This window comes from Bubalus bubalis, chromosome 7, assembly GCF_019923935.1.
Source record: "Bubalus bubalis isolate 160015118507 breed Murrah chromosome 7, NDDB_SH_1, whole genome shotgun sequence".
In the NCBI taxonomy this organism is placed as follows: domain Eukaryota; kingdom Metazoa; phylum Chordata; class Mammalia; order Artiodactyla; family Bovidae; genus Bubalus; species Bubalus bubalis.
The window spans coordinates 48,847,234-48,866,667 of record NC_059163.1 but is presented as its reverse complement, the minus strand read 5'-3'; the positions used below and the strand labels follow the sequence as shown (position 1 = coordinate 48,866,667).

The window sequence follows — 19,434 nt, the reverse complement described above, 5'->3', positions numbered from 1 at the left end:
GAGTACTATGTGAAGCCACATCAATACTAATTATCATCAATTCAAGCCATATATGCTGAGCTCCATATTTATTTACTTTTATTTATTTATTTGCTCGTGGCTCCGCTGGTTCTCTATTGCTGTGTGCAAGGCTTTCTGTAGCTGCAGTGAGCTGGGCTTGCTCTCTAGCTGCCGTGCACAGGCTTCTCCTCGCAGTGGCTTCCCTTGTCGTGGAGCACAGGCTGTAGGGAGCACAGGCTCTAGGCACAAGGGTTTCAGTAGTTGCAGCATGCAGGCTCCCTAATTCTGGCAGCATGTGCTTAGTTGCTCTGCATGGGTCATGTGAAATCTCCCCAGATCAAGGATAGAACCTGTGTCCTTTGAATTGGCAGGCGAATTCTTAACCACTGGACCATGAGGGAAGTCCGAGCTCCATATTTATTGAGCCCCAACTATATACCTGGCGTTGGACTAGTGCTGAACAAGGTCTATTGTGTGGGAATGAGTGCAAGTCGCTTTTCATATGCCATCTTAACTAGCCTGCTCCTTAACCTCATGAAGCAGAAAGTAAAGTTAGCCCCATTCTTCAGCTGAAGAAACTGAGGCTTAGAAAAACAGGGCAACTTTCCCCATATATTATCACCAGAATGGAAGCTACTGGTTAGGTGGTGGGCCAAAAAATGAAGCCAAGACCCTGACAGTTGTGGAGTGATCATGTCCATCCACCATGGATGACCTCAAGGTCCACCCTAAGACTTCTGTTACATGCAGCTCATCTAACTTTAATGCTCTCCAAGATCTCTTCCCATTCTGGAGTCCTGACTATGAACACAATGTCTAGCTTGCCTTGCAGCCCTTCACTTTCTAACCTTTAGAACCCATGTAGAGCTTTACCCACTCCTCTGCTTTCTCCTCCACCTCAGGCTTCTCCTGGATAAGGAAAGAGAGGTCTTCCCAGCCCTGGAGAACAGCCCCTCAGTTCAGGGGCGCCTGGCTCCACCCACTCTTACAATCTTTTCTAATTCCCGAGTCCCTGCCTTCTTCTGAGATGAAGTTGCCATTTCCACCATGACCACCCTGGCTCCCTAGGATCCTCCTGACCCATCCTGCTGCGTGTCTGGTGCTGGGGGTCCCATGAACTGGGTGCTAGCTGGAAGTTTGCTAATAGGGATAGGGAGGGAAGGAGTGAGCTTATGAAGCTCTGCTACTGGAGCAAAGCTTCCAATTACTGGCTCTAGCAGGTCAGTTTGGTGGAAACGGAAGGCTATACTTCTGAGGTTTCAGGGCTTGGGTATGCGTATCTAACTTCAAGGAAAGATGGAGCATAATCTCTTCTGCCCTTGTCTTCCACTCTGGACACTGCATCTTTATCATCGGTTGTGACCAACAACTCCACCGTCTTCTTCAGTTCAGTTTCAAGCATCTCTCTGACACCACTTCCCACGTTTTCAGCTTCTTTTCCCTGTAGCTCATCTTGCACCATTCTCAGCCTCATTGGGCAGAAGCTCCCTAAAGCCTACAGGCAGTGCACCTCCCCAACTTCCCCTCCTCAGTTGCCTCCAGCCCCAGTTTAGAGCCCATGGTCCACATCTATAGTCACTTCCTTGCAAGAACCCTCAACCCCTTGCCCTCTCTCTTTTCGTTGAACTTTTTTTGATAAAACATGAACTCTACTTAAATCCTGGTCCCCAGCTGCACACAGGCCGATGAACAAGACTGGAGGGAAACACTCACCCGTGCTGTCTGGTCTTACTCTACAACCTCGACCACTAACCTCAGGTCAGTCCTGGGCCTGGCCACTGATCTTAGTATGTGTCTCCATGTCTCCTTACTCGTCCTCACTTGAAGTTGATGGTCTTGCTGTCTGCTTCACTGTGAAAAGGGAATGATGGGAAGAGACTCCCATGTGCCCTCCACCTCCTCCACCCCCAACTAGCCTGCTTGCTCCCATACACTGACTCCCTCAGCCTGTTAGGAGAGAGGCCAGGGCCAGCTGCATCAAAGCCAAAGGTTTTCTTGCAACTCAACAAACCTCCACTTCCTCTGTTTCATTGTCCGGAACCATGCTTCATCCTCCTTGCTGTAAAGGAGACTGAGAAAGGAAAGGTTGTCTCTTCTGCTTCTGTAGCAAAAGCAGCAAGGGCCAGGGGGTTGTGACTGGCATTGGAGTGTCTGCCACAAATACAGTCTCATTCCCTGAGACTCATTCACGACAGCAAATTGGTTTCCTGGATTATGTGATGTTCTCCTGGAGGGTCCTTCCCTCCTCAAAGTGGGTCGGGGAGGGGAGCTCATGGACACTGTTCTAGGAGGAGGAGTGTTCTCAGCCAGGCTAAAAGGAAGGGAACAGCTCTTCTGAGGTTTTTGACTTCTTATCTCCCTCTAGACCTTAACACGCTAACTACTACCTTATTCAATCTGTGGGACACAGTCCCTACAACCTAAACCGAGCTAGAGGTTCTGTTTTGCTTATGTTTCTTTCTTGGTGATTGGTAGGTATTTCTTCATATTCTCTCAACCATGTATTTATGTTGGGGATTGAGACTGCTTTATATAAAAAGGCAAAGATTCAACGAAACTCTAAACCAATTATAACAATGAAGGCTTATTGATGAAGGTGCAGAATAGTTATACCAGGGTGTTCAGGATAAGGAACATGCATCCAGTTAAGGGTAAACCTCAGGCCTGAGCTTCCTGGGCAGTGTAATAGTGTACGGTAGCCACTAAAGAGCAAAAGGGTGTCAGGGGTGGGGAGAAGAAAGTGCATGAAGAGAGTCAAAATGTACAAACTCCCAGCTATAAGGTAAATTAGGTACTAAGAATATAGTGTACAACATGATACATATTCAATTGCTGTATGTTCTGTATGAAAAGTTGTTAAGAGGGTAAATCCTAAGAGTTCCCATGACAAGGAAAAACTTTAAAAAGTTTCCTTAGTATTGTATCTATATGAAATGATGGATGGTCACTAAACTTATTGTGGTCATTTCATGATGTATGTAAGTCAAGTCATTCTGCTGTATACCTTAAAATTATACAGTGCTGTATGTTAATTCAGTTCAGTTGCTCAGTCATGTCCTACTCTTTATGACCACATGGACTGCAGTGCACCAGGCTTCCCTTTCCATCACCATTTCCTGGAGCTTGCTCAAACTCATGTCCATCGAGTTGGTGATGCCATCCAACCATGTCATCCTCTGTTGTCCCCTTCTCCTCCTGCCTTCAATCTTTCCCAGCATGAGGGTCTTTCCCAATGAGTCAGTTCTTTGCATTGGGTGGCCAAAGTATTGGAGCTTCAGCTTCAGCATAAGTCCTTCCAATGAACACCCAGGACTGATCTCCTTTAGGATGGACTGGTTGGATCTCCTTGCAGTCCAAGGGACTCTCAAGAGTCTTCTCCAACACCACAGTGCAAAAGCATCAGTTCTTCAGTGCTCAGATTTCTTTACAGTCCAACTCTCACATGCATACATGACTACTGGAAAAAACCATAGCTTTGACTAGATGGATCTTTGTTGGCAAAGCAATGTCTCTGCTTTTGAAGAGAAAGAGTGAAAGTGTGTCTCACCAGCCTGACTCAGTCCAGAAAACAAGAAATTCTGAGGTCTGGTCTGGACCAGCTTCTTTCTGTTGTGGATATCTCTGAGGAAGGTGGTGGCAGTGTCTGCTGTAACAACTACCATGTTGAAGTCCCATGGCTACAGAGGCTCCTCACTGGGGACTTGAACTTGGAGATGAACTATGGGAGCCTGAGGAGCTTTGTGAACAATGGGGAATGTTGACCAACTGCGAGGTATTGGAAGAGGCAGGCACCAATCACTTCAGAGACATTGTATTTGTCAGCAGGCCCCCGTGGAAGAAGTAGAAGCAGCCATGCATGCAAGGCCTCTGAAGGTGGATGGACAAGAAAACTTCAAGGCGAGCCAAACAAGCTTTTCTCAAGAGAAGGCTCTTGAAAGCCTGCCAACCTGGTTAAGTTAGACACTGAAGAACTCCTCTCAAGAGGTTAGTTGAACAGTATGGAAGTAAATAATAAGGTTGAGTGATATTGTGATAGAATCCACTTTATTGATGGGCAAAAACTTCAGTGGTTATGGTGGTCTTGGTGACAGTCCTGGTGGAGAAGGTAAATGATGTGGGAATGAGGGAGGTGGCAGAACCCACAATGCCCTTCCTTGGTCAATTACTATTAATCTTCAAATTTTGTTTCAGGAAAGGACCAAGATGTCAGAGGCAGAAACCCTGGCTCTAATGGTGGCAGAAGTCACTCTTCTGGCAAACCACAAGACCAAGGTATCTCTCTGGTGGCTCCAGACGGTGGTAGGAGCTCCAGTGGGCACAGATAGTAATCACTGCTGGGAGATAAGCCCTGGCAGGGGTGGAAAGCAGAAAGCGAAAGGGCAGCTGCATTTCAGTCTGGGCTGACGGCCATCCCACATGCACTGTGGGGCAGCCTGGGTCCCTTTGAGGTCAGATTTTGTGCTGTAAGAGTATTTCCAGTGTCATGCCTCAATAAAGCAGGTCTTTGAATTCAGCCAAAGCAGTACTAGGCCCTCTAAGCCAAGTTGTACAATATGTTCCTTCAGGCCAAGGCCTCCAAAATACCCCCACATGCTACTCCTTTGGGGCCCTCTTCTTTAGTTGGACTGAATGGCTTATAGGGTCCCCTAACAGCCCTGGTTCAGAGGTAGTCACAGAATGAGGGAATCTTAGAGTCATGAGTATGCGTGCTCAGTTGTGTCTGACTTTTTGCCAACCCATGGACTGTAGCCTGCCAGGCTCCTCTGTCCATGGGATAATATCCAGGCAAGATTACTGGAGTGGGTTGCCATTTCCTTCTCCACTAGAGTGAAGAAGCTGAGAAGGCAATGGCACCCCACTCCAGTACTCTTGCCTGGAAAATCCCATGGACGGAGGAGTCTGGTGGGCTGCGGTCCATGGGGTTGCTAAGAGTCAGACACAACTGAGCGACTTCACTTTCACTTTTAACTTTCATGCATCGGAGAAGGAAATGGCAACCCACTCCAGTGTTCTTGCCTGGAGAATCCCAGGGACGGGGGAGCCTGGTGGGCTGCCGTCTATGGGGTCGCACAGAGTTGGACACGACTGAAGTGACTTAGCAGCAGCAGCAGCAGAGTGAAGAAGAGACCTTAGATGTGTTCTAGTCCAACAACCTTATTTTATAGAAGGGAAAAATGAAGCGCAGAGAGAATTACCTTACTCTTCTGTTCAAATTAAAACTAGAGGCTGTACCAGTTTAAATCTCATTTGGCAGTGATCACTTACAATGAAAGAACGTTTATTACTATTTACTTACAGAAAGTCTGGAGGGAGGTGATTTCACTCATTTTGTTCACTAACTCAAAGGCATCACAAAGAGCTAGGCTTTTGCGTTGCCATCAAGTTGGCTTTTTACCCTTGTGCTTGCTACCTTATGATCACAAGATGGTTGCAAGGGCTCCAGGCATATGTCTTCAGACAAGTGGTCCAAGCAGAAGAGAATGGGGAAGGAATAAACTATGTTTCTTTTTAACTAGGTGGAAGGTGATTCCCAAAACCTCCCTCAGAAGACTCCCCTTTATATCTCACTGGTCACTTCTTGTGGCAAAGGAGCCTGGGGAAGTAAATATCCCATAGAGGGAAATGGGAGAGTTAGGGTTAGCTTAGACCAATCATGAGGCATGATGAAGAGCTAGGCCCATTTCTACCCACAGCAAAATAGGGTCTTGTTGGTGAGGAAGAAAGAATGATGAGAGAAAGAGAGAGTTTCTGGAGGCAACCTGGGGTGTCTGCCACTATCTGCATGGTGGAGGAAATGTAGGCTTTGGGGTGAAAAAGACCAGGATTCAAATCTTAGCTCTACTGTTTACCAACTGGGTAACTGAGACTAAGTTCCTTAGCCTCTCTAGGACTCATTTCTCTTTACTTTAAAATGCAAGACATAGGCGTTCCCTGGTGGCTCAGTGGTAAAGAATCTGCCTGCCATGCAGGAGACATGGGTTCAATCCCTGGCCTGGGAAGATCCACAGGCCCTGAAGCAACTAAGCCCAGTACCACAACTATTGAGGCTGTGCTCTGCAACCAGAGAAGCCTTCACAATGAGAAGCCCATGCACCGCAGTCAGAGAGTAGCCCCTGCTTGCCTTAACTAGAGAAGAGCCCATGCACAACAAAGACCCCAATAAATAAATATTTATATATTAATTATATAAATAATTTATTATTTATATATTTATAATTTATATAATATATATATTAAAAGCATGGCCAAATAAATAAATGAAAAATGTTAAAGCAAGAAATATAATATATTACTGACACACAGCTATTACTGTAACTACTAATAGTCTATCAAGTACTTTCTCATAATTTCAAGTATTCACATCCTCACCAGTCTTTGAGGTAGGGAGTAATTCCTTTCATTAACCTGTCCAAGAGCACATGGGAAGCAGGTGGTACAGCTGGAACTTAGACCTGGAGATACAAACATCTCTGCCCTCCCTTCAACCCTCCCCATGATGTTCTGATTGTCCAGTGCATGTGGGCCAGTCATTGGAGATAAAAGCCCTTTCAGAAATGCCATCAAAATCCCATTTTTCTGTCTTCCAGAGAGATACACTAAAAGGAAACAAGACAAGTACAAAGCTCTCAAGGAGTCTAAGACCGTGTACCCGAGCCCAGGAAGGCCCTGTTCTATTTCAACGTCACAATCCAGGACCCATATGAGTCAAATAAGACCCCAGAAGAGACTGTTCATTTACACATGGGGGGAGCATGAGCTGGAGATCTGCTTTTTGACCTGCCTGGCATTCATTTCCTAATTATAAGCAACCTGTTTTCACTCCTGGTCCCAGCGATCCAGGTGGGAATCCAGACCTCACCTGCTCTGCTCCAGGGCTGGGCATATGATCCACACCTGATCAATCATCATTTTCTATCCTCTTGGTCGAGATGATTGCCTTTGGGTTGAGAATATAACCCAAGCCAGGCCAATGAGACTCAGTCCTGGAACTTTCGCTGGAGATACTGGGAGAGAGATTGTCTCTTTGAGCTTAGAGTTGCACACTGTGCGGCTGAGCTCAGCCTGGAGCTTCCAAGAAAAGTCACTTGGCTAGAGCCTGCCTGGGAAAGAAAACAGGCAAGAGAGGGGAAGCTGGCCTGGGACCTGTGGACTTATGAACACTGTTGGAGCCTATGAACCCATATGTTCAGCCATACTTGAACCCCACCAAGTCTACCTTTGGATTTTCTGAGCAGTTACACAAGTTTAGAAATTTCATATTGATCCTTAAGCCAGTTTAAATGGACTACTTTGAAATCCTGACTACTTTGAAAAGAAAGCTTCTTCTCCTATCGTCCCTAGATAAGATAAAAACCATTCCACTAGCCTTGCTCCTTTGCTCTGTAGCTGAGACCAGCCCTGCTCTCTCAGCTAAACATCATAGATTATTCTTCAGCATCACAGACTGACACCGTGATGACCCCATCTCTAACAATGACCTCAGGACTGAGGGATTTCGGTTTGAGTGGGAGACAGCTGTGAGCAGAGGCTTTCCATGGAAAAGATTTAGCTTTTCCATTGCTTTGCTGACTCAAGCTTTCTATGGAAATCGCTCTTCATCATTGTAAGCAATCAGACATCCGCTGTGACATTAAGCCAGTTTCCTACCATATAAACCCCAGTGGGGCACTACTATCCACTTCCTCAAAGCATCCTGTGCCCACCCTGGTACCTGGCTTGTGACTGCTAGCTCATGTTCAAGAACTCATGCAGCTGATGAGAAGGAAAAGTTGAAGTTTTGCAGAAATGAGGGCAGAGAAGTCCACAAATTTTTACTGACTTCAATTTTCTCACTCAAGTAAGTGTTTAATGAGGTAGAGAGAAAGGTATCATAACAGGTTTGTTGTTATTCTTTGTCAGAGGCCTTCCAGAGGGAGTAAAGCCATTTGTTCCACAGCACAGACTAGAGAATCAAGTCATTTCAGGTGTCTGGTCTGTCTCCAGATGGGCTGGATCTATTTGCGCTCATACTGACCTTTCATCACCAAAGGAAGGCAACCCCCTGGGGGCTTAGCGGAGGCAACTTTTTAATCTAGCATTTGTCTATAAATGCGCTTTAATTCCCACCTCTTCCTCTTCAGCACCTCTCTGCCTGCAGTTTTCCTCACATCTGTTCTAATGGGCGGACAGGAACGAGTGGGCACAAACAAGACCTGATCCCTGGGATCTGGCAGGATTTGCTCTGGGGATGTGTACATGCTTATCTATAGGGCTTCCCTGGTGGATCAGACAGTAAAGAATCTGCCTGCAATGCAGGAGACCTGGGTTTGATCCCTGGGTCGGGAAGATCCCCTGGAGAAGGGAATGGCAACCCACTCCAGTATTCTTTGGAGAATTCCATGGACAGAGGAGCTTGGCGGGCTACAGTCACAAAAAAGTCGGACATGACTAACGACTAAGCACAACACACACATGCATGTCTTACTCTCTTTTCTATGCCCTTTCAACTGTCAGCCTTGGCTGTTTCTATTCTTGTGTGTGACCCCAGGAGACTTCCCTAACAGTCCAGTGGTAAAGACTCTGAGCTTCCAATGCAAGACACACGGGTTTGATCCCTGGCTGGGGAACTAAGATCCCACATGCTGTGTGATGCAGCCAAAAAGAAAAAACAAACAAAACAAAATATCCTTAGATTTGACCCAGAACCTAACTCTTCTGCACCTAGGACAGTGCCTGACACATAGTAGCCATGCAATCCAGGCTACCTTGATGCAGGACTCCAAAGGCCCAATTTATATTTATTCCACATGGTGCTCCAGTGGTGCCATTTATATGGAAAACAATGTGAATGGGCTCCCTGGAATCAGGCAACTCAGTGACCGCAGTCAATATATATTGCCGATGAATAGACGAATGAATGAAAGAAATCTTGGTTGGTCGTGCTTTGGCTTCTCTCTTTAATACCCAAGATTCTCCTTTTCACTACAATTCTATTCATAAATATTGACTGGATGGCATCAGCCTCTAGATTAATCCTGTTCTCATGCCTAGCTGCTTTCCATTTAAGAAATGTGATTGCTTGTTTTAACTTCCGGACAAGTTCCACTCTAGCAGCGAACTCTTCAGGGTTCCTGGCCTGTACCCCTCTCCCCATCTCTCTTTTATTCCCGCTTGATCCTGCATGTGGACTTTTGCTCCTGGACTGTCAAGGCACCAGTATCAGTGGTTTTAGCTTCTTTATTTCTTATGGAAAAATAAATGTCAGAAATGGACCGTAATTCAAGTTAGCCATTAAACTATGGTTACTTTTTTTTCTGCTAATGTTGTTCTTTATTTTTTGTTAAGGTGATACTCTTTTTTGTTTTATTAATGTTTATTGGAGTACAGTTTTTTGCAGTGCTGTGTTGGTTTCAGGTGTACAGCAAAGTGAATCCGTTATACGTGTGCATATAGCTCCTCTTTTTTTGGATTTCCTTCCCATTTAGGTCACCACAGAGCACCGAGTGGGGACCTTGTGCTATACAGTAGGTTATCACTACTGTGGTCCATTTTTTGCACTAACTATGGTCTCATGTTTCTTCTCTCATTTCCTTTGCTTCCTTAAACCCTACTGTGCTAGCACCTTGTGCCTTTTGGGACCTTGGGGTTACCTGTTGGGTTTGGGCACAGTGTAAATGTCCTGCCTGCCAGCTTCCAAATGCTTTCCATCTTCTGGCTACATCTTACCCAAGCCAAGTTCCCACTCCATCCTGGCACAATTCCTTCATCAGGGCAGCCTCTTCTACCCCTCTCTACGATGCCACATTCATTCCTCCCCTTTAAATGCACTCTCTTATCCACAGCTCACTCACCCCTCAACGTCCAGCTCTACTTCCAGTTCTTTTAAGAAGCCTCCCCTGGCCACTCCAGCCCTACTGATCTTCCTCTTTCTCCTTAAGTACAACTTGACACTCTTTGTATGCATCACAATATATCACCCATTCTTTCCTCCGTAAATCTTGCCTTCCTAACCAGACTACACACTCCCTGGGAGCAGGAATCATGCCAAATTATTTCAGTGACCTTCACATGGCCCCCCGCACATGACAGTTTAAACAAGTAAACAGATCCTACTTCATATTTAAATACCTAGTATGTCTGATGTATCTTCTTCTGTTAACATTTGAAAAAGCACCAGTTTTTTCAAACTTTCAGTATCACGTTGATGAGGACAATTGAACATATGTTTACCAGGGATGCAGAACAAACTAGAATACTCTCCTCTGAACCCCTGCTGAAGCCTGTTACCTGTACATAATGGTCACATGGGAAGAACATACGAAGCAATCAGAGGGTCTATGAATGACTAAACGCTCAAGTGGGACTGTGGCATTTGTCAACAGCCACCAGTGTTCAGCAAACGTGCTTCTGGGCACTGAGCACCAGGCCTATTGTGAGGCATCATCTCTGCTCTGAATAGGGCTGATGTTACATAACAGAAGGACAGGAGGTAGAAAGAGAAATAGACGAATGCCACTTTTCCTTTTTTAAAGTACCTTGCAGAGTACCAGGCTTACAGTTGGAGTTAAATGGAATTTCACTCCATAGACCCATTCATTTCTAAGTACCCAGTCCCCCAGTACGGGTGGGGCATTGGTTCCAGCAGGCCCCTCAGTGGCCCACATCCACAGATGCTCAGTCTTCCCTCCGTTTCTGTGGGGTTTGCACCCATAGCTGTGGAGGGCTGGCTATAGTCTCTTTTTCAGACCTCGAGACTTCTGGGCAAAACAGAGAGGTAGTTGAACTGAAGGCTTAAGTTAAATTCAAGAAGTGATACTCTTTCCTCTTCCCACCTTGGGAATAAGCTAAAAGTCTTTGTTTTGTCGCTGCTTTTCTGATGAAACAATCCTCCACTTTTGGGCTGTGATCCTAAACTGACCAGTAACACCCTGGTCACATCCCAGCCCTGTAGTTGTGGCTGGGAAATGCTCTTACCCTGGTGGGTTATATGAGAAGCCACTTTTAAATACATATGAGAAGTCAGTTTTAACAGCTGCAACTCCTGCTACACCACACACCAAACACACACACACAGAACTGGGGACTCTGGTCTTTCCCCAGTCAGCTGCCCTCTTCATCATTGCATTTCACATATTCTTTTCCAAATACAAAGCCTCTCCACCTGCAAGTTGCACAAAAGATCAACAAGCAAGATGAAGGCTGAGGATAGAGGGGACTTGGCTCCAGGGAGGTGGGACAGTACTGAGTAGGAGGCAATAGGTTGTGGGTGGCAGGGCTCTGGAGCCAGACTGTCTGGGTTCAGACATTGCCTTTCCCACTTTTTACCTATATCATCTTGAGCAAAGTGCTGAGCTTTTCTGGGCTTGTCGTTAAACAAGGAGACAACAGTATTAGCCTTGTCTTATGGGTTTGTGGCGACAATTAACTGACTCAATACATATGGAGCACTTGGAACAGTGCCTGTCATGTGGCCTATGCCTAATCAGTATTAATTATCATTGTCAGGGAAGGCACATGAGTCCCCTCAGGACCAAGCTAAGACCCACACGAGACAATAAATGATAGAAAGCCACATCGGACCTGTTCCTGCACAAAATCTCCTCTAGCCATTAATTTTAATCAACTACTATTTACCGAGACCTGCTTCCCCAGTGGCTCAGTTGATAAAGACTCCGCCTGCAATGCAAGAGACCCAGGTTTGATTGCTGGGTTGGGAAGATCCCCTGAAGAAAGAAATGGCAACCCACTCCAGTATTTTTGCCTGGGAAATCCCATGGATAGAGGAGACTGGTGGTTTACAGTCCATGGGGTCACAAGAGAGTCAGACACGACTTAGCGACTAAACCACCACCAGTATGTGCCTGACACTTGCCAGGCACAGAGAATACAGTCCTGGCCCACTGTGAGCTTATGGTCCAGCCTGCCTATCTCTGCACAGACTGGAGGCTGGCTGTGTAGCACAGGGACTGGTCGCTGGGAAGGTCTGAGAGTCACTCACCATTACTTTCTCCCTCCTCACGGACAACCTGCCCATGTAGATTCAAGAATCACCTGCCTATCCAAATCCCAGATACACTCACTCCCTTAGCTCCCTGAGATGCCATACCCCTTTCTCTGCTTCTGCTTACCCGCGTGGAATGTTGTTGCTTGAGCCACACTCCCCATATTCCTATTCTCTTTTTAGCCAGTCCTTTGGTTTCTGAAGCATTTCAGTGGATTTGACTTGCCTGTCATGTTCTTCTCGAGCTATATTCACCACCACCCTGTCATTTCCTCGTCCTCTCCTCGAGTCTGGGCCATTGGCCTCAATTCTGCTTCCCCAGCCCCCAGTCAGCCGGCCGTAGCACCCTCTCCACCTTCTCCACCTGACCATAACCTCTGACCACAAAGCCACCCTCTTAGTCCGTCTCCTGGCATCAGTGGAAACAGTGAGCCAAGGCTGAGTCAGAGCCTGGAGCAGCCTGGGAGCCTGCTTCACCTCTGAAGCCCTTCTCTGTCTGTGTTCTCCTTCCCACTCTCCTCCCTGTGCCCACTCTGGTCCTGATTCTCCCACCATTCCCATCCACAGTTCTAGCTTCCTAGGCTCTCTTCACCACCTCCTTTCTCAGTCCCTAGAAAATGCACAGATTCTTTCATCTGTTCACTTTTCACAATACCTATAAGTGTTAGTGGGCTTCCCTGGTGCTTCAGATGGTAAAGAATCCACCTGCAAAGCAGGAAACCCAGGTTCAATCCCTGGGCTGGGAAGATGTCCTGGAGGAGGGCATGGCAACTCATTCCAGTGTTCTTGCCTGGAGAACCCCCTGGACAGAGGAGCCTGGTGGGTCACAGTCCATGGGATTGGAAAGAGGCGGACATGACTGAGCAGCTGAGCACGAACATGAGTAAGTGAGAGTATGTGCTATGCGCATGCTTCTGGGTTCTGGAGACGAAGCAACAAAGAACAGCACATCTCTACTGTGTGGAGCTTACACTCCAGTGTGGAGAATTGGACAATAAACAAGCAAATAGTGTAGCATGAAGGGTGAAGGATACAGCATGCTGCAGCATATTCCAGTGGCCCTGGGCCTGGCGGGTGAACTGGGAAGGAAGGCTGGAGGAACAGGACAGGTCATGCCACAGAAAGGCCTCCTGTAGGTCAGGGCTGTTTCATTATAATGAGGGAGAAGCTGCTTAGGGCTCCTTTAAGATGCTGCTTGGGCAATTTGAGGAATTCCCTGAGTCGGCTGCTGTACAGCACAACTGCCTGGAAATTGTTCTCCACATGTTCTTGGGCTGGGTGTGTGCCATGACCTCAGGGAGCCAGCCACGTTCTGCCCTCAAATCAGAGTGAGTCTGCTTGATAAGCAGTACACTGGCTGGTCCAAAAGACATGATTCCACCTCTTGCCTGCAGATAGGGAGAGAGGAATGCCTTGGCTGGATGTTTTGACAAATAAACACAAGAAAGGCTTTATTCAGCCTTGCTCTTCTCTTTGCAGACTGTTTCCACATTTAGGCCCAGGTAAAGAGGGATTTGAGGGAGGATTTGACTGAAATGTAAGACTTGTGTGTGCTAAGTCACTTCAGTCCTGTCTGACTTTTTGCAACAGCATGGACTGTAGCCTGCCAGGTTCCTCTGTCCATGGGATTCTCCAGACAAGAATACTGGAGCGTGTTGCCATGCCCTCCTCCCAGATGTCTTCTTGACCCAGGGATCAAGACTGCATCTCTTATGTCTCCTTTATTGGAAGGTGGATTCTTTACCACTAGCACTACCTGGAATGCCTGTTGTCAATGGAATACTTCCCAACAACTGATTACGGGATGATCTAGGCTGGAAAATTACTCTGCTTCAGTCTCATAATGAAGATATAAAAGTATTAAACCTTGATAATTTACAGAGCACTTTCGTATGCTTAATCTTTATGGATATTCAACATATATATAGCACAAAAACTGTTATAATTTATTTACTATTGAGCTAAACATATTTTTTAGTTAATATGGGAGTATACATTCTTTAGGTGCTTCCCTGGTGGCTCAGTAGGTAAAGAATCTGCCTGCATTGCAAGAGATCCAGGTTCAATTCCTGGGCCTGGAAGAGCCCCTGGAGGAGGGCATGGCAACCCACTCCAGTATCCTTGTCTGGAGAGTCCTATGGACAGAGGAGCCTGGTGGGCTACAGTTCATAGGGTTGCAAAGCGTCAAACACAACTTAGTGACTAAACCACTACCACATATTTTCTGCAAAAGAAAAAAAAAATAAGTCATTGTTGTTTGCTTTTAGAGCAAGGTAAGAACTGTCTCAGGCTACACTGCAGTTTTCCTAGCTTGACAAATGCTAAGGTCATGGAGCGGCTAGCTTTACATTCCACATGAATTAATAATGGACTTCACACAACATTCCCAGCAGAGATGGCCCAGCATACCAAGCTTCATGTTCCTCAGGCTTGGAATGTGTAATTCCTCTCTGAGCTACATTCTGCTGTGTGAAGCTCTATTTTGGGACTAGGTTGTTTCTTTATATAGAAACCAGTACCCTTGTCAAATCAAGTGAGTACATGAGTCATTTGTGCATTTCCTAAAAGCGATCGCATCACGTTTTTCTCATCTGCCATTCATTTTTTTTTTAATCAGAAGGGAGATGCATTAACAATGCAAATATCTTGGTGAAATTCTAAACTTTCATAGAGTTCTGTTGTAATGAAAATGTTATCTTATTTTTTGGCAGTGACTGAATTTCATGCTTGTTTAAGAAATGATCACATCACGATTTATATTTCATGAACCAAATAACTTGGTTATTGGCTAACCTGGTCTCGGCTAACCTGGGGGCCATTTCTATAATTCACAGTATGACCTGTGATATTTTAGACACTCCTGAATGGCCTGAGCCAGAGATGCTAATTGGGGCTTAGAAAGCATTTGATGGTTCCTGTGATTTTGAGAGCTAATTAAAGCAGTGAGAATCAGTAGCTTTGGCCCCAAACAAGACTTCGGTCTTGTTAATTCCGCCATCCAGGTAATTTTGAAATGAAGGGAAGTAGAAGTTTGTTCTCTCATAACATGGCTGGATATTTATGAAGTTTTAATTTCCTTTTAGCTTCTCACCTTATGCTTAGAAGCTGAGGCTGTGGGGAGAGGCTTTGCCTTCTCTGCAAAGACAAATAAGGATGACTGAAGTGTTCTGAGGTGACCTTTTAAGCACCCTAAGAAAAGTTAGAAGGCAAATATCAGGTGTGTCCAATCTGCTTAGGAACTTGGAACCAATGATTCTACTAAACAATTGGCTCAATTGTCTGATTCTTTCTGAACCGTTTCTTCTTATGTTTATCACCTGATCCCAGAATCCTGTCAATATCCCAAGAGCATCACTCCTGCAGGGCCAATTCTTACTCCTCTTGGCTCCTTAGTCTTCTGGGCAAATGATGGGTTGGAGAGAGAAGGGGCAGGATTCTTGTATGCTTGCAGGATTCTTTGCACTGGAGAAAAGAAGATGAAAACGATCTCAGAGAAAATTAACACTGTCTAGTGCTAATATTGTAAGACTTTACATTTAACTAAGGGAACCCGAATCATGGCTTTATTAATAATGCAGTCCTGGAACTAATAATATGCAGTCCTAATAATTAGGAACTAATGCAGTCAGTTCCTAATGCTCAATGTTTTAAAAGGCTTTGGGAAAATGCACCCTGTGCGTTTTCTTACTTTCCATGAAAACACAGTGGAAATTCACTAGCTGCTCCAAGTAATGTTTAAAACTTGAATATATTCTGAGTATTGTCATCAGTGTGTGTGTGCTAAGTTGCTTCAGTCATGTTTAACTCTTTGCAACCCTATGGACTGTAGCCCGCCAGGCTCCTCTGTTCATGGGATTCTCCAGGCAAGAATATTGAAGTGGGTTGCCATTCCCTTCTCCAGGGGATCTTCCTAAGCCAGGGATTGAATCTGCATCTCTTATGTCTCCTGCATTGGCAGGCAGGTTCCTTACCACTAGTGCCACCTGGGAAGCCCCACTGTCATCAGATTATTTATCAAATAGGTCTTCTATGTTGCCAGAAAAAAACAACTTAGGCTTTAAGATATAAATCATTGAGAGGAGAAGAAAATCTCCAATTTTGCCCTAAAGGACAAGGAGGATTATCTCCACTTTTTCTTTTACCTTCACTTTATGTACTACATTGAAGTAGAGAAAGAGAGTGGAGGAAACCTTCCAGAATAAGAAAGATAAAATCTGGTAGAGCAGCAAGGGATTATAATTGTAGAACACTAGTTCTTCTTTCTCTCTGAGTGTGGAAAGGGGGGTGGGGAGTGTGGGTCATTCGCTACCATAGAAACCAACCAAGGTATGTAGAGGGGAGGGAAGGCCCATTTAAGGAACTTAAAGATCTTAACTTTTTTCAAAGTTAAATTGTTCTTGTCAATAGCTGATCTTTCTAATGGTAAGAGGTATGTGTATGTGTGCACATGTATCCTTTTTATTTGATTTCCAATCTGCCTTCCCTCCTTTGTCTCTTGAGCTTAGTTATTCTTTCAGTCCAGCCTCTGCTAAAGAGAAGGTTGACAATTAAAAAAAATCACTGTGCCCCCACTGTGTACCAGGCATGACTCTCTGCAGTGGAATGCACAGAGCTGCAAGACATTCAACACACAGCGCACAGAGCCACTGGGTGAAAACCCTCTATCACACTTACTTCCATCTGGTGCTATTGCCACACTCAGAAAGCTCTTAGAAAATAAGTAGCTTGAAATGAATTCTTTCCCCTCTTTCATCCAGATGCTGCTTCTGAGCCATGGTTCTTCTTAACTTTTAAAACAGAATGATTGAAACGCTATTACAAGTCGTCCTCAGTGAAGATGCAGGAGACTCTCCTCTGGTGGGTTTTTCTTGTTCTTTTAGGAAAGCACCTTTCCTTTTCTCTTATTCAGTCATTTACTCCTTTCCAGATACCATGGAAGGCTTAGGAGCAATGGATCAGGTGTTTGGAAAGCTGGTGAGGATACCAATGTCTGCTTTTCAGGAAGGAGGATCTATTCCCCTTGTCCCTTAATCTGGGTCAGTTCTGGGACTGACCAATATAGCTGAAGTGATGCTGTGCCAGCTGCTGTGCACAGGCCTTAAGAGATTGACAGCTTCTGTTTCCTTTCTTAGAATACTCCTTCTAAAGGAAGCCACTCACCATGCTGTGAGGGAGCCTGAGCTAACCACACTTAGAGGCGTAAGAGAGAGAGAAAGGGAGAGAAATACTGGCCAGTCCCCAGCTGTTTCAGCCATTCCAGCTGACATGCAGGGATGTCAGTGAAGAAGCCATCTCAGACGTCCAGCCCAGATGAGGCTTCAGATGACTCCAGCCCAGCTGCTGTCTGACTGCAACAACACGAGAGACCCCAAGGGAGAACCACCCAGCTGAGCACAGTCAACCCACAGAACTATGAGACTTGAAGGCTGGGGTGGTTTACAGAGCAGCAGCAGAAAACTGCAATGGGAAGTAATGACGGCATCTACCTTTTAGGACTGTCAAGAAGGAAAAAGGAAATTTTTGCTTGTTAAATCCCTAACCTGCAGCCTGGAATAAAACAAGCCTTCAATGTACATCAATTCTCCTGCTCCTTCCTCTTCCTTTATACTAATTCTATGTATTTCTGAGAAGGGGTAACTCTCAGTGTCATGGTCTGAGGCAGGGTGGGGTGGAGGTAGGTAGGTTCTTTGCTTGATATTTGGAATCTGAAGAGCTTTCACCCATCTTTTTCTTCTTTCTTTCCTGTGTTCTTTAAAGCACAGTCAGATGGTTTAGACCTAAAATAAGAATACCAAATTCAGCCTTTGTGTTTCAGACAGAAAAATCATAGGCTTGGTACAGGCTCATGGTACTGAAAAATCAAGCTCCAGAAGCTAAAATGATTCAAAGCAAATTTCCCCTTGACAACTTTTGTATGTCTTTGTGTGTGTGTATAAAAAAAGTTAAACAAAAACTTTATAGAGTACACAATTATTTTACCATGTAAGCATGATAGAATTACCACCTTTTTGGGGGGGGGGTGGGTTGAAAAGTACATGGTTACCTGTAATTACAGTCTTCCTAAGTTTGATTTTGTGGCTGGCAAAAAGAAAAACACAGCACATTTCTTTGGAGTGTCTATGAGCAGCAAAATTCAAGTTTGAGTTAAACTATACAGAAAAACATAGTGCATTTTGGATATATCTTTTCCCTTTGGACTCAAATGGCTGAATTTCTGTCATTCTTGAGACCTCCTTAGAAGCCAATCTTTCCTTGTGTTTATGGCTAAGGTTGTGTGTCTTGCTAATTATGTTGCCTTTTCTAGCAGACTTGCTGCCAAGAAACTTGAGATTACTCTCCTATTTTGTCCTTGAGTTCCTGCAAACACCTAAACCGTGACAGGCTAGAGAGTTCATCTCAGCGTCTGAAATGGGTCAGCATCATAAATTCTGTCACATACCTGGTCAGTGAAGTCAAGGTTGGAAGGGGGAGTTGAACTAGATGCCTGATGTGTAGATAAGGGAATTGGTTTACTTTACATTTTATCCTTTAATGTGGGTGTGGACACAGTGCCACGGTGTTTGCTCTCATATACCTCTAGGATAAAAGCCTCTGGAAGATCTGGGGGCCGGCAAGGTTAGCGGGGTGGTGAGGAGGGGGGGGTGAGATGGGGGGATGGGTAAGCGGTCAGCCTGAGTGTCTGGTGACATTGTGCAGTAGTTCCAGCTACAGAACGTTGCTTGCATGGGGAATTCAGATGCCTTTCCTTGGTGAGGATGTGAGGGATTGGAGCTTGGGATTTTATGAGCACAAACTGGCATCAAGTCACTTAACTGACCTCGCCATTCCTCATAACCAGAGACTAAGTTCAGATGCTTTTTGCCTCCCAATCTGGTCCCCGAGACAGCTGGGGCAACCGTTTCTTTCCTTTTCACAGCTCCTGGAGGAGGTGTGATATGTGTGAGGCGCTAGAAAGCTTGTTCTATAATTACTTCTAGATTTGCCTCTGGGTGTGCCGCACACGCACCGGACCATATGTGTGTTCACGTGAGCTTGTCACTCGGCCAACAAGAGGTAGAACAAGAAGGGTGACTTTATTTCCCACCCCCCACCCCCCCGCCCACCTAGGTCAACGTCAAAGTGGGAGTGGGTACCGGGTCTTTTAACAGATTGCCATTGTAGTCAAATCTGTGATTCGGGATACGCCACCCCAGATGCACCCGAGTCAATGTCTCCCAAATTTAGGAGACAAGCACGCAGCTGGACAGCCAGACGAGAGACCCCGAGTGCTCACACCCTAAAGGCCCCGGCCTCCTGGGCGCAGGTTCCCGGAGCGTGGGCGGGGCTGGGCCCAGAGGTCCGCAGGCTGCAGGGAGTAGGCGGGCGGGCTGGTTATCCAGGCGGGTGAAGATGCCTATGAAAACTTACGAGGGACCGGGGCGGGGCTCTTGTGGGTAGGCAGGCAGACAGGGTGC

The 19,434-nt window shown here is 45.7% G+C and overlaps 1 long non-coding RNA gene across 1 annotated transcript; it reads left to right on the top strand.

The window, feature by feature from the left end:
- Nucleotides 1-3,732: 3,732 nt before the first annotated feature.
- On the top strand, nt 3,733-7,163 carry LOC123334421. The gene is made up of 3 exons (XR_006552244.2): nt 3,733-3,984; nt 4,192-4,272; nt 6,588-7,163. It is a non-coding gene; the product is annotated as an uncharacterized LOC123334421 (long non-coding RNA).
- The last annotated feature ends 12,271 nt before the right edge of the window (nt 7,164-19,434 follow it).